Source organism: Nannospalax galili, unplaced genomic scaffold, assembly GCF_000622305.1.
Source record: "Nannospalax galili isolate Female #2095 unplaced genomic scaffold, S.galili_v1.0 scaffold43, whole genome shotgun sequence".
Classification (NCBI taxonomy): Eukaryota; Metazoa; Chordata; class Mammalia; order Rodentia; family Spalacidae; genus Nannospalax; species Nannospalax galili.
In genome coordinates, this window is record NW_008353342.1 from 1,639,569 (window position 1) to 1,653,045 (window position 13,477).

A 13,477-nucleotide genomic window follows, 5' to 3' on the forward strand; every position below is an offset into this window, starting at 1 on the left:
ATCATTTAATTTTATGTCTTATAGGGTTTATACTGAGTACAATATTGTATAACTGTATTAATTCAACTGTAAACCTAAAAATTTGCAGCCAATTTTGAAAGAGATGCATCTTAGCTTTGGAAATTGTTATTGAATATGTCAATGCTGTTGACATGAAATACTTCTAATTATATGGTTATTAAATAAATAATTTTAAAAAATAAAAATAAAAATAAAATATTCAAAAAGAAATTACCTGATATAAAATTAACATGAAGTAGTGGAAAACATTTTCTATTGGGATCAGTAACAAATGACCTGAAAATCCTCCAACTTGTTCATATTCACAAAACCAGAGTGAAAGTAAGCATGGCCTTCCATCTCTCACAACCCAAAGGCACGCTGAAGGGACCAAGTTTGGAGATTAATTTTTCTTTTGAGGTTAAGCTAAATTATATATTTATACAAATTAAGCTCATTGTTTATTAGCTAACAAAATACTGTGGCTCTGAATGAACTGCATGATTGTGACAGAGATGTTTAAGGACACATGTGGGTGGGCTTTGTTTGACAGAGTACCACTGGTCATGTTCTAACTGGGTCTTATAACCACTCACACATGCTCCTCGATGACAGTGCGCTGTTGTGTAGGAACACCATTCACCAACCACCTGACAGCATACATCCTCACCAAAGGGAAGTGTAGTTGTTGGCAATGGTAGCAACTCTTCCATGGTCTCCGCAGATTAAAATGACTCACCAGGAGCTACCTTCAAAACCTTCTTTCACAGTTAGCAGAATTGTAAAATCAGTGTGAACTTCCAGCATAGTGACTGATGCACATTGCTCAGACAAGGTGCTTTCAGTTGCAATAGTTGATCATTTTGAAAAATGTCTTTGCTCTGGATTGCTAATTTGTAACAGGTGTCAGGAGAATAATGAAAATTAGATGACGGTGAGAGAGGGCCGACCAAGGGCATCACATCCTTGAGCTGGGGCTGGTGCTGCAGAGAGGCCTAGAGCATAGCTACTTACTCTCCTGCCACAAAACCATCCATCCATCCATATTGGGACAGTTAGAGACTCAAGTCCAACTTCTTTCTCTCAAGAACAATGGTTCCACTAGATTCAGATGTTCCTTTGTCTGAGTTCTCAAAACATGTTTCCCTCTTTCATATGACTCCTGAAATTGAAAAGTAAATGCGATATAGAAAATGTAAGGAAAATGAAAACATAGGCAATAAAGAAGAAAGTTGTGTAGCTTTAAGATCTGTTAATTGTGCTTCTATAAAACAAAAGCATTTAGAAGCTTGGTTCAGAGCACACAAGAAAAACGTGAATACTATATATGGAAAGTGTGTGTGATGGAAAGATTTCTCTGTGCTGTTAACTACTCCAGCTTTGCTTCGCCCTCCTGGAGTTAAAGCCTTGCTACTTCTCACAGAGACTGCTTCCCCAAGCCCTCTCAAGGTTACCTCTTCACTATTATCCCAGATACTGCCTTCTTCATAACAGTGTCCAGACTATTATTAATATATCCTTTCACAGAAAGCAGTAGTAGGTCAAGAGCTCAAAGACTGCTCTATATGAGCCCCTTTGCTGTGACAGCTATGAAATGCCCTCCTTCCTTCCCTCATACACTACAGACTTCGGCCCCTGGGTCATTTCTTCACTGCATTTTGAGATCTGACTGGTGGGGAGGGGGGAGAATAACATTAACAGCCAAGCAGAACACACGACCAAACTTTCCACCAAACTCTAGAACATTTTTAGTTTCAGCTTGAAATTTTCACGAATTTGCCACAAATCCAACATATATAAAAATGGATGTTCACAGGCTGGAGAGATGGCTTGGCGGTTAAAGAGCACTGGCTGCTCATGCAGAGGACCCAGGTTCAAGTCCCAGCACCCACATGGTGGCTAACAACCGTCCATAACTCCAGTTCCAAGGTATCCAACACCCTCTTCTGACTTCCATGGGCATTGCACAACACAGGTGTACTTACATAAAGGCAGACAATACACTCATACACATAAAAAGTAAAAATAAATAAAAATATATTTTTAAAAATGAATTCACAGTCTACCCACTACCCAGTGACAGTTTACCCTCCAGTTTCTTTGGTCAATGGCACAAACAATAAATATAGTTGACTGAGGCAAAAATCTACAAAGCGTTTTAGCTTCTTTTCCCCTTCCCATAAGAGACATCACAAAGCATCGACTGCATCAGGATCTATTTAGCCTACATGTCTGCATGTGTTTCTTTACCAGATTTCTTTGTCATAATCCAAACATCCATGATTTTGTGCCAAGACTGCTATAGCATCTTCCAACAAGTCTCAGTGACTCCACTCACACACATCGCTAATCTGCACCCATGAAGACACTGTGGCCAAAAGGCTGTGTTTATTATGTGTTCTTGGCTCATGCATGCTTGTGGACAAAAGCACATAATCAGCACCTGTCCAATAAATATAAGGAATATAAAAATTCAGTAAACGATATCCTCCTTCTATCACCTATTATGGTTTTGCTGCTAAAGTAGACTGAGGGTCAGCAAGGTGGCTCATCTAGTAAAGCACTTGCTATGCAAGCCTGGCAGTCTGAACAACATCCCTGCAGCCTACCTGAAAGTGGAAGGAAGGATTGATTCCCAAAAGTTATCCTGATCTCTACACATGTCTTGGTACATGTGCCCACATGCACACACATACCCCCAATAGTTTTTTATTATTTATTTTTATTCTGTGTGTATGAGTGTTTTGCCTGCATGTATGTAAGTGCACCATGTGCATGCAGTGCCTGAAGAGACCAGAAGAAGTTGTAAGAGCCCCTGAAACTGGAGTTATAGATTTTTGTTAGCTGTTATGTTGTTGCTGGGAACCAAACCAAGGTCTTCTGCAAGAACAGCCAGTGCTCTTAGCCACTGAGCCACCTCTCTAGTTCCTAATAATATATTTTTAAAAACTAAAATAGAACTGAATTCAACTTAACTCATGGTCAAATGAAGACTCAGTTGAGGAAAAGAAATTTCTTGGTAACATATTTAAATCAAGGCCGAAGCATTCAGATGTTTATCCTATAGAGTAACATTTCTTGTGAACAAAGATACTGGTTTTTATTAGTTTTGCAGACTGGACAAGAACTCTCACCACTGAGCAACATCCCTGGTCCTTGTTATCATTGTTAAAGTTCATAACTAGGCACATTATGCCTAAAAATAAGTAAAGAGAAAAGAAGTACTGAGGAAGGGAGAGGCAATAGTACACATGTGGCATGAAGGTGAGGAGTTTTTCTACTTTGTTTCTCCATTGCTGTGACAAAATACTCTGACCAATACCAACTTGGGAAGGAAAGGCTTTTTTCAGCTTACATCTCCTGGGTCACAGTTTATCAGGGAGCCCAAGGCAGGAACTCAGGGCAGTAACCTGGAGACAGGAGCTGGAGCACAGGCCATGGAGGAACACTGCTTACTGGCTTGCTCTCCTGGCCCCTGCTCAACCTGCTTTCTTATATAACACAGGCCCACCTACTCAGGGGTGGTATCACCCACAGTGGGCTGGGCCCTCCCACATCACTCAATAATCAAGAAGATGCCCCACAGACATGGCCACAGGCCAGTCCTATAAAGGCAATTCCCCGACTGAGGCACCCTCAACCTGGGGGTGTCAAGTTGACACTAAGGTTATCCAGGACAGAGTCTACAGAGGATGGGTACATAAGTACAAGTGGGGCAGGGGATAGAGGAGAAGAATGGAGAGTCAACAAAAACAAACTGTTAAGGGCTGGCGAAATGCCTCAGTGAAAGTACTTGCTGCCAAGTCTAATGATCTGAATCCAATCCCTGGAACCAACACAACAGGAGAGACCCACCTCCCACAGTTGTCCTCCGACCTTCACACACATGAGAGGTTTATTAGGGTGACAGAGGGAACTGAAGTAAAGCTTCAGTCCTCCCAGGGAGAGCAAAGCATGTTCTTTTAGGGTCCTTGAGGGAGTAGAGAGGGAGAGGTGTGCCACAAGGAAGTAGGTCCAAAGTTGGCTGACATCATTTCAGATTAAAAGACACAATATTATTTTAGGTTGAGGCAGGTGTTTGGAGAGCCTATGGACACTTCTGCATAAGAGGTATCTGGAGGAACAGTGGGTCAGTAGATATATGAGGAGGCAATGTGGTAGTGTGTAGGAATGACCTTTATAAAATAAACAGAATCTGGATTAATGACTTTAATTTAAAAAAGCTGGGGCAGACATACTCCTTGAGCCAGGTGCTCTCATGACCTGGGCACCTGACCTTGATTCCTCAGAATCCCACTTTGTCCTAGATAGTGACTGAATATGGGTGCCCTTGAGAATTAGCAAATCAAAGTGCTGAAAGGTAGTGCATTCATATTTGTATCTTCATTGAAAACAATGAAGACTAAGAAGAATGCTTGACATTGTGTGTATGAGATGTTTTAGGCCTAAGGATGAAAGGGCAAGATTGTCTGGTAATAGAAGAGTGAATCCAAGCTTGGAGTTCCCTAAATGAAACTGGAGAAAAATTTTTAAATTTATTTTTATTTTACATGTATGAATGTTCTGCCTGCATGTAAGTGTACCTGTGCATGAAATGCCATTTGAGGTGAGAAGAGGGCATTGGATCTCCTGGAACTGGAGTTACAGATGGTTGTTAGCAGACATGTGGGTGCTGGGAACCAAACCTGGGTCCTCTACAAGAGCATCTGGTGCTCTTAAGTGCTGAGTTATTGCTCCAGTCCCTGGAAAAATGAGTTTGAATAAAATTATGGTTAAGATCTGACTCAACAGCACAATTCAAGGAGACATTTGGAGGAAAAGGTGCCCTCTGAGTTCAGACCCATTATTAAAAACTAAGGTTAAGTTTATTCAGGTATAACTGTAATTAATGTTGGCATTGTAATGCCATAGCACTGCTGAGTCAGCCTCTGGGCCTGGGGGCAGGGAGCTGGGTATATTCTTACTTGACTGCAGCCTTCTCCATACAAACATGGTAACATATACACTAATAGTTATAATAAAATAATAAAATATTTGTAATTGTTTCAAATGAAAAAGACACTGTATTCAGTATTTCATACAATAGTCAGTGTCAGTATTTAAACTAGAAAAAGGGTGACAGATGAGAGCTTATGACTCCTATACAAATCAATGGGCCAAACAGAACTGAGAACTCACAGATTTCATGCCACTACTCTAACCTTGTTATGAAACTTCCCAAATTAGAATTGTGAACTATCTCAAAATAAAATCTTCTTTTCATCTCTGCATTAGTACCAGTCACTATGAATAAATGTAATGATGATTTCAAAATCTAAATGGTTTCTTGTACATCTGTGAGACCAGTCACCAGCACAGGGCTTCTAAATATCAGCACTACTGGCATTCTGAACAAGATAATTCTTTTGAAACCAGGACCTGGTGCATGCTAGGCAAGCACTCTACCACTGAGCCGTCATCCTTAGCCCAGGTACAATTCTTTGATTGTATCAAGAGGGTATCCTATGTGCTTCAGGAAGTTTAGAACATGCCTGCTTTCTATGTAGCGAATTCAAACAATTACTTCTCCTCAGATTCAACAAACAAAAATCACTCCAGAGATTGCTAAATGTCCCTAGGGACAAAATCAGAATGAATTGAAAACTAGTAGATGGAACATATGTGGCTACTTGAATGTTAATTATGATCAAGTAGAGTTTGAGTTTCAGTGCTTAGGTAGCACCTAAGTGCCAGGTCAGTGCATGACTGGGAACCACCATAGTGGAAAGTCCACATGCTCAACACTTCCACCAGCAGACAATGCTCTGTGCATAACCTTGTTTAAAGGAGAGGCTTTTTACAGTTAAATAAGAACATCAAGTGCTTAAAAAATAGAGGTATTTCCTATAAAAATTAAACTTTCTTTCTAAAAATATATTTCTCCACTTAAACCAGTTCTTTCTCATCTTCATAGAGCTTCATGCTTTAACTCCAAAAAGAGGTTGTATTAAAAAAACAAAATTCCACTTTAGAAGTATACAAGGGGAAAAGTATCCTACTTTTTAAGTATACTTAAAAATGTCTTACTGTCTTATCAAAAGCTAAAGATATGCATAGTATTCCCAATATTTTAAAATACAGACTTGGGCTGGAAAGACGGCTCAGCAGTTAAGAGCACTGGCTGTTCTTGCAGAAGACCCGGATTCAAATCCCAGAACCCACATAGTGGCTACCAACTGTCTGTATCTCCAGTTCCAGGGGATCCAACACCCTCTTGTGTCCTCCTCAGGCACTGCACAGCACAGGTACACTTACATACATGCAGGCATTATACTCATACGCATAAAATAAGAAAAAATAAAGATTAAAATCTAGGCTTTATAGTAGAGCGATATAGCTGACGAATCAAAACATTTTCTATAAAAATATTTTACAAACACACAAAGAATTGACTTCAGCAGTCTGAGAGAGAGAAAAAAAAAGATCAACAGACAACATAGGCTAATTGTGCTGAATAGCTTCAGTTGTCAACCACCACACTAGGGAAGAGAGAACCTCAATTGGGAAATTTTCTCTAACAGATTGGCCTGTGGCCATGTCTGTGGGGCATTTTCTTGACTGCTGGGGCATTTTCTTGTCTGTGGGAGGGCCCAGCCCATTATGGGTGGTGCCACCACCAGGCAGGTAGTCCTGAGTTGTATAAGAAAGCAGGATGAGCACAGGCCAGGGGAGCAAGTCAATAAGCCAGGGTCTGTGCTTCAGCCCCTGCCTCCAGATTCCTGCCTTGAGTTCCTGCGTTGGCTTCCCTTGATGCAGGACTGTGAGCTGTAAGCCAAATAAATCCTCCCCTCCCCACTCCCCATGTTGGTTTTGGGCAGTGTTTTATCACAGCAACATAGAAAGGACATACTAGGACACTGGTAGAAATAATTTCACATATACAACCAGGTTCCTGGACAAGTCTGTGCCTTTCCTGGCCTACCTCCTTTTTCTTTTAGTTTCTTGTTCTCACCCATTTTCATGCTGTGTGCATTTATTTATTTATTTATTTATTTATTTATTTATTTGTTGTTTTTTAAGACAGGATCTCCCTGTAGTCCCAGCTGGCCTGGAACTCACCTTGTAGACCACATTGGCCTCAACCATACGGAGATCTGCCTGCCTCTGCCTCCTGGGTGCTGGCATGTGTCACCACACCCAGTGTGTTTATTTTTAAAATGCCACAATTTTTAATGCAATGTGATCATTTTGTGAGAGTGGGGAGTTTGATCTCAAAACAATGTTCATTTAAGGCTCTTTTATACAAAAATTGCCATTGTGACTGATATTCAAAATCACTAAACACCTTTAGTGTTTCAAGACTCATACTATAAACATAAAACATTTATTTAGTAGTGTACACTCAGTGGAAAACAAAAGGTGTCAATTCAGTTTCTTTAAAGCACATAATGGGTAACAGGACTGAACATGGAGGTACACTAGGAGAAATTGATGACAGTACATGGAACTTAACTTGGCATTCCTTTAGAGGAATTAATCTCATTACCCCTCCCCAAAGTGCTTTTAATGCATAGTGTTAAATCTGTGCTGTGATGTCACAAAAATAGGCTTGCCAAGGTAGGTGAGGCATGTGAATGCTCCAGTGCCTCACAGAACTGCAATCAAGTGCAACTCTAGATAATACTGAAAAAGTTTACCATCTAGGGCTCAGCAGTTAAGAGCACTGGCTTCTCTTGCAGAGGACCTGAGTTTAGTTCCTAGCACCCACATGGTAGCTAACAGCTGTCTGTAACTCCAGTTTCAGGGGGATATGACACCCTCTTCTGGACTGTACGGGTACTGCACACATGTGGTACACTTACATACATGCAGACAAAGTACTCACACATCACACACATAAAATAAAAATGACTTCTTTTTTTTAAGTTTACCATTTGACCAGAGGATAATACTTTCAAGGCATTCAATTAACTTACTCTCTGAAGTACTCTAAGCGATTCACAGTGACAGTCACATCTAGTGTTGTGCTCCCTCAAGGAAGGCATGTAACCAATTGTTTTGGCTAAAATAAGATGGGAAGGCATTCCTTTGGTTCTACATAAAAGTAACTGTATTAAACAACCTAATGGCAATCAATGGACAGGCTTCCTAAGTGAATGGCAATTCCTTCATGGATTGTGTTGGAAGGGCCTGGTAGAAATGGAATAAGCAAAAAACAAAACTCACTATTATTCCAATGGAGTGAGCTAGAGAAATGTAAGCCCCTTAAGATCCAGATGGCACTTGACTAGTATTTTTTTTAACGGTTTTTCTTCAAGTGAAGCTACAACATTGCCTCCCACTTCTCTCCAAGTGTTGAATGGTCCTTATCATCCAAGCCATTTACAGTCACTCATGTTTAATACCTGTAAATTTCCTTTCCGTCCATCTGTCTGTCCATCCCTCCCTCCCTTCCTTCTTTCCTCCCTTCCTTCCTTCATGTTTGGAGACAGGGTCTTCCTGCAGTCCCAGCTGGACTGGAACTCACTATGTAGACCAGGTTGGCCATAATCCCAAAGAGATCTACCTGTTTCTACCTCCTGAGTGCTGGGATAGAAGGTGTATATGGTAAACTTTTTTTTAATGGCATCCGTAGAGCTGGCATAAATCATCTTACCTTTTAACAATGCACTCTCAGGATCTCAGATTATAAATACTAGGTCTTCTTTCTTAGAGTCTTTTGTTTTGCATCTTACAAAGAATACTGACACATTCAGAGGTAGTAACTTCACAGAAGATGTGTGGGGTCCTCTACATAGTATCCTAATGTCACCCACCAAGATCTGCTTTGTTTCCTCTACAGTTATTTATCTTTGGTCATCACTTAAACAGAAGAGAATCACTTCCTTTCTTTGATCTCCTCTTACTCTTACTTTCATATCAAGACTTTGATGATGGCTGAGTGTGGTGGTACATGCCTTTAATCCCAGCACTGGGGAGGCAAAGGCAGGTGGATTTCCATGTATTTGTAGCCAACCTTGTCTATACAATGAGTTCTAGGCCAGCCAGGACTACATAGTGAGACCCTATCTCAAACAAAACAAAACAACACCAACAACAAAAATCTTTGACTTCATCATTCACTGTAACGCCAGTTGCCATGGCTCATAGCTAAGGCTACAGCAGACAAGAAGGAGGGGCCATAGTGGGCAATAGGGAGTGTGGGCATGCAGAGAACTTTGGACTGGCTCACGGCTCTGTGCATTTATTTTAACACAATGCCAGAAGGTGTAACTCCATTGATGGAAATCAGAATCTAAAAGTGATAGTTAATTGTAGTTTATACACTAATTTTTAGCTATGAAAAGTGTAACCACTTATTCATATGACAAGACAACATTAGTATATAATTAGCTGGAAGTATAACCATGGGTTCCTCACATCTTCAACAAGTCCCCTTCCTTCATATGAAAATACCAGGCCCTCCACCAAGCACGGTTCAAGCAAGCTGTGGAACACTGATAGCTACTCATGGCTACTGTCCTAAACATTCAACTACATTATCTCCTTTAATAATAAAATACTTATGAGGTGGGTAGTATTTTCCTTACTGTATAAATCGGGGAAGTGAGACTTGACCAAGACCTTTATACTAGTGGCAGCTGGAATCTAAACATAGAGTACCAAAAGGAAAGATGGAAGACTTAGTCCTAAACTGACCACAATAAGTCATAGAACTATGACTCTCAAAAGTAGGAAAAATGCCTGCTAATGGCTAAACAGTTTTTACATAATGGTTTTCACTTTCAGGAAGACTGCCAGTGTGTATGGAGAAAAACAACACAATGCCTAAAGCAGTAGCATTTTTATCTAGAAATATGAGTCATCATATAGAAAAATAAATAATGCTGTGCATAATATCTATTTTCTGATATGACTCATCAAAACTATCTCAGGGGTGCAAGTATCTCTGGTTCTCAGGTGATAAAAAGACTGCTACAGGACTGAAAGGATGGATGAGTGGTTAAGAGTGCACACTACTCTTGCAGAGGACCTGGGTTTAGTTCCCAGTACCCACATCATGTGGCACACAAAGGCTTGAAACTCCAGCTCCAGGACCAACACCCTCTCCTGGCCTCCCCAGGTACCTACACACATGCCTACACATATATATGTAAGTAAAAAAAAAATCTTTAAGGAAAAAAATGATATATATAGCAAGTTCCAGACCAGCCAGGACTACATAATGACCCTGTCTCAAAAATTTAAAAAAAAAGCAAAGAAAAAAAAGAATGGCATCAGAATTTTGGCATCAGAAACTAATGCCTCATTTATAAAGATAAAATTAAATCTAAATTCTTCAGAAACATTAAATTCAGTGGGCATTTGACAAGTTCACAAAGGATCATTTATTAGCTTCTATAAGTCCCAAACTTCTAGGACTATTCATTTATTCATTATATTTTAAATGCCTGTTACAAGAATTAACTACATAGTAGGTTCAGTGGAGGCAACAATGCAACCAGTAGAACAACATGCATGGACTCCGAAGTCAGACTTTAATTTTGGGTCCTGATTCTGTAACCTGCTGACTACGTGGAAACTGGGCAACTTAGTTTTTCAGTTGATTCTACTTATTTATTGACAAAGTGGAGATAGTGAACGGGAGAAGAGCAGAATTTCTGAACTGCCCATCCATCTCTCTGCTCACTGTCTGGACTCACTGTCTGGACTGGCCACCCTCCCACCTCTTGCCAACACCTTCCACAGTACCTTCTCAGTAAGTTCCCATGTGAGCAAAGGCATCAAGCCAGTGTACATGCCCTTCCCTCAAGTGAGAAAGTCCAAGTCACATACACCCAGATGATGAGACTGGAGAACCACTGTAATGTATGAACTGCAACTGGCCTGTGAGGCCAAGGGTGAAGCGTTACCCGAGTGGAATTTCCACGGCTCTCACATTTTTCAGTCTGAAGGTTCTAACAGGTACCTTGTCCCTGATGCCACATTCAGGATCTCTTCTGCAAAGATCCCAACAAGCTGGTGTGTTGTTGTTTTCAAGTATGACTGGCAACCAGAAACCTGCAGAGGACAATTTAAGGCACACCTGAAACTGGTTTTGTGTATGGTGAGGAACCAACACATTTATCGAGGAAAAGAGCCAGGAATACGCTTCCATGGGGACAGATGAGTCCCTCTTGGGTTGATTTTCCCGGGGCCCCAAGGTTTGCATTTTAATAGCATGGGGGACACAGAAGAATGCCACATAGTGATGGTTGAATTAGGAGTCCTTTATTGGCCAGCAGTCAGAGAGGGGGCTAACTCCCAAAAAAGCTCTTGACCCTGAGGAGAAGTAGGGTGGGGTTTATAAAGTTTAAAGCCACAATTACATCATGCCAGGGGCAAAATCAATAGCCATAGTATATCAGATCACCATACCAGACCAGGGACATGTCAGTTAACAAAGAAGTTTTCAGTTAACAAAAAATTCCAGTTAGGCTGGTACATGGGCTGGCTGCAACTGGCAAGCTTGGGGTTGGGTGTTGGGCAGAAACACAGGGAAAAGCAAAAGTCAACTAGAACAAAATGGAATCAATTTTGCTATTTCAGTATTACTATACTCAGCAAGACTATCCTTAAGAATTCAAAAAGGCTTGAAGAATTTCCAAGATAAGCAAAAGCTAGGGGAATTCATGACCACCAGACCAATCCTACAAAATTTACTTAAAAGGAGTCTCACATCCAGAAATGGAAACAAAATGATTAATGTCACAATAGCATGTGGAAAAGAAAATATCACCAGAAAAGTAGATGTTTAGTGAGAAACAGAAGAATCACACATTAGAATTAACTGTCAAACTGCAAAATGAACAGGAGGAAGACTCACAGAACATTCAAAACAACTAGAGGAAAATCAACAGAATGGAAGGCACATGTCCATACATTTGTGGTGGGTGCTGAGAGAGGGAGACTGCTGTACCGATGGCTCACTGTGTGGGGGGTGATACCAGGCTGGACTCTACTCACTAAGGGAGAGCCCAGAGGTTCTTTGTGCCCAGCTCTCCAGGTGGTGAGCCTAGAGCCAGGCCATCAGATGTCAGCCTCCTCAGATCCCTTTCCTAAAGGTTCTGGTCAGTGTGGGACTGGAGCAGAGGAGGCACTCACTGTTTCCCTATGTCCCAACTCATGCCCCCTGTTTTCATGCTACTTGTAGCAGATTAGGGGTATTCCAATAGAAGTGGTGGCCCCTATCAGGCATGGGGATTTCCTCAGACACAGATATGTCTGTAATGAATGAGTTTTTCTCACATTAGCTGCTAGTGATGAGGGGCCTGCTTAAGCACTGGTGTGAGTCCAGGGGGAGGGGCAGGAATCACAGCACCTTCTGGGATTCACAGTGTCTTGTAAACAGTGTATGATCAGAACGGTGCCTGGGACAAGTTATGCAGTGAAGTAGAGGCAGCAATTCTGGGGTTTTTACTCCTCTGCACGGCTACTGTGGGCATGCCTACCCAGAGTTGGGACTCAGACCCTCCACTGGGGGGCAATGGCCAAATGCTTTCTCCCTCTGGGGTTTTCAGTTGTGGTGCCCCACAGGGATCTAGTGGGAATGAGCCCTGCATGGAGCCAGGCAAAGTTCCTCTCAGCTAGGGTGGTTGTAGGAGAGGGAACCAGAGCGGAATGTGGCAGTGTCTGGTGAAGTCTCTCTCCCTCTGGCCAGTCTACCACTTTCAACATGCAATGTATGACAAAGCATGCCTGAGAACTGAGCATGCTCAGGAATGTGCCTGTGTCTACCTGTGATAACAGGTCTTTCCTATATGAATCTTTATGAGTTTCCCTAGCCAAAGCCCCATTACTTTCTTCATCAGGAAGATACTACTTTGAGAAATCTCTCTGACATCCCCTGTACTTGCAAATATTAAACTATTCCTCACTCTTTTTTTCAATTTTTTATTTTTATTTTTGTGTGTGAGTGTTTTGCCTGTATTTATGTAAGTACAGCCTGTATCATACAATGCCAGTGGATGCCAGAAGAGGGCATCAGATCCCCTCCAGTTGTAACTGGAGATGCAGATAGTTGCTAGCCACCATGTGGGTGCTGGGAACCAAACCCAGGTCCTCTGTGAGAGCAGCCAGTGCTCTTAACCACTGAACCATCTCTCCACTCGCCTCCTCATTCTTTTACCTTCTGGTACTCACCTGCTTTGCACTCAGCATGGGGCAAAACTTCTTTCATTGTTCTCCCTTTTTTCCAGGAAGCAGCCCTTCCCAGGCAAATATTTAGAAGGAGGACTCCTTTGTCTGGGACAGGAATCCACCATTAATCGCAAGCTGTTCTCTGAGGGAGCTGAAGTGGTAGAATGGGAGAAGTCTGTCTCTAGTAGTTCATGCCTAGCTCTGAAGGTGAGTCTTGTGGCACCTGCCCACTTGCTGTGACATTTGGTGGTTGAAAGATCTTTAGCTATGGGGTAAGCCTGCCAGGAAGGTGGGTGCTTTTGGAATCAACTTCAAGCTG

At 41.6% G+C, this 13,477-nt stretch overlaps 1 pseudogene; it reads right to left on the reverse strand.

Annotated features, from left to right (window-relative positions):
* Window positions 1-13,198, reverse strand: part of LOC103748021 — a 27,080-nt pseudogene extending 13,882 nt beyond the window's left edge.
* Between the last annotated feature and the right edge of the window lie 279 nt (window positions 13,199-13,477).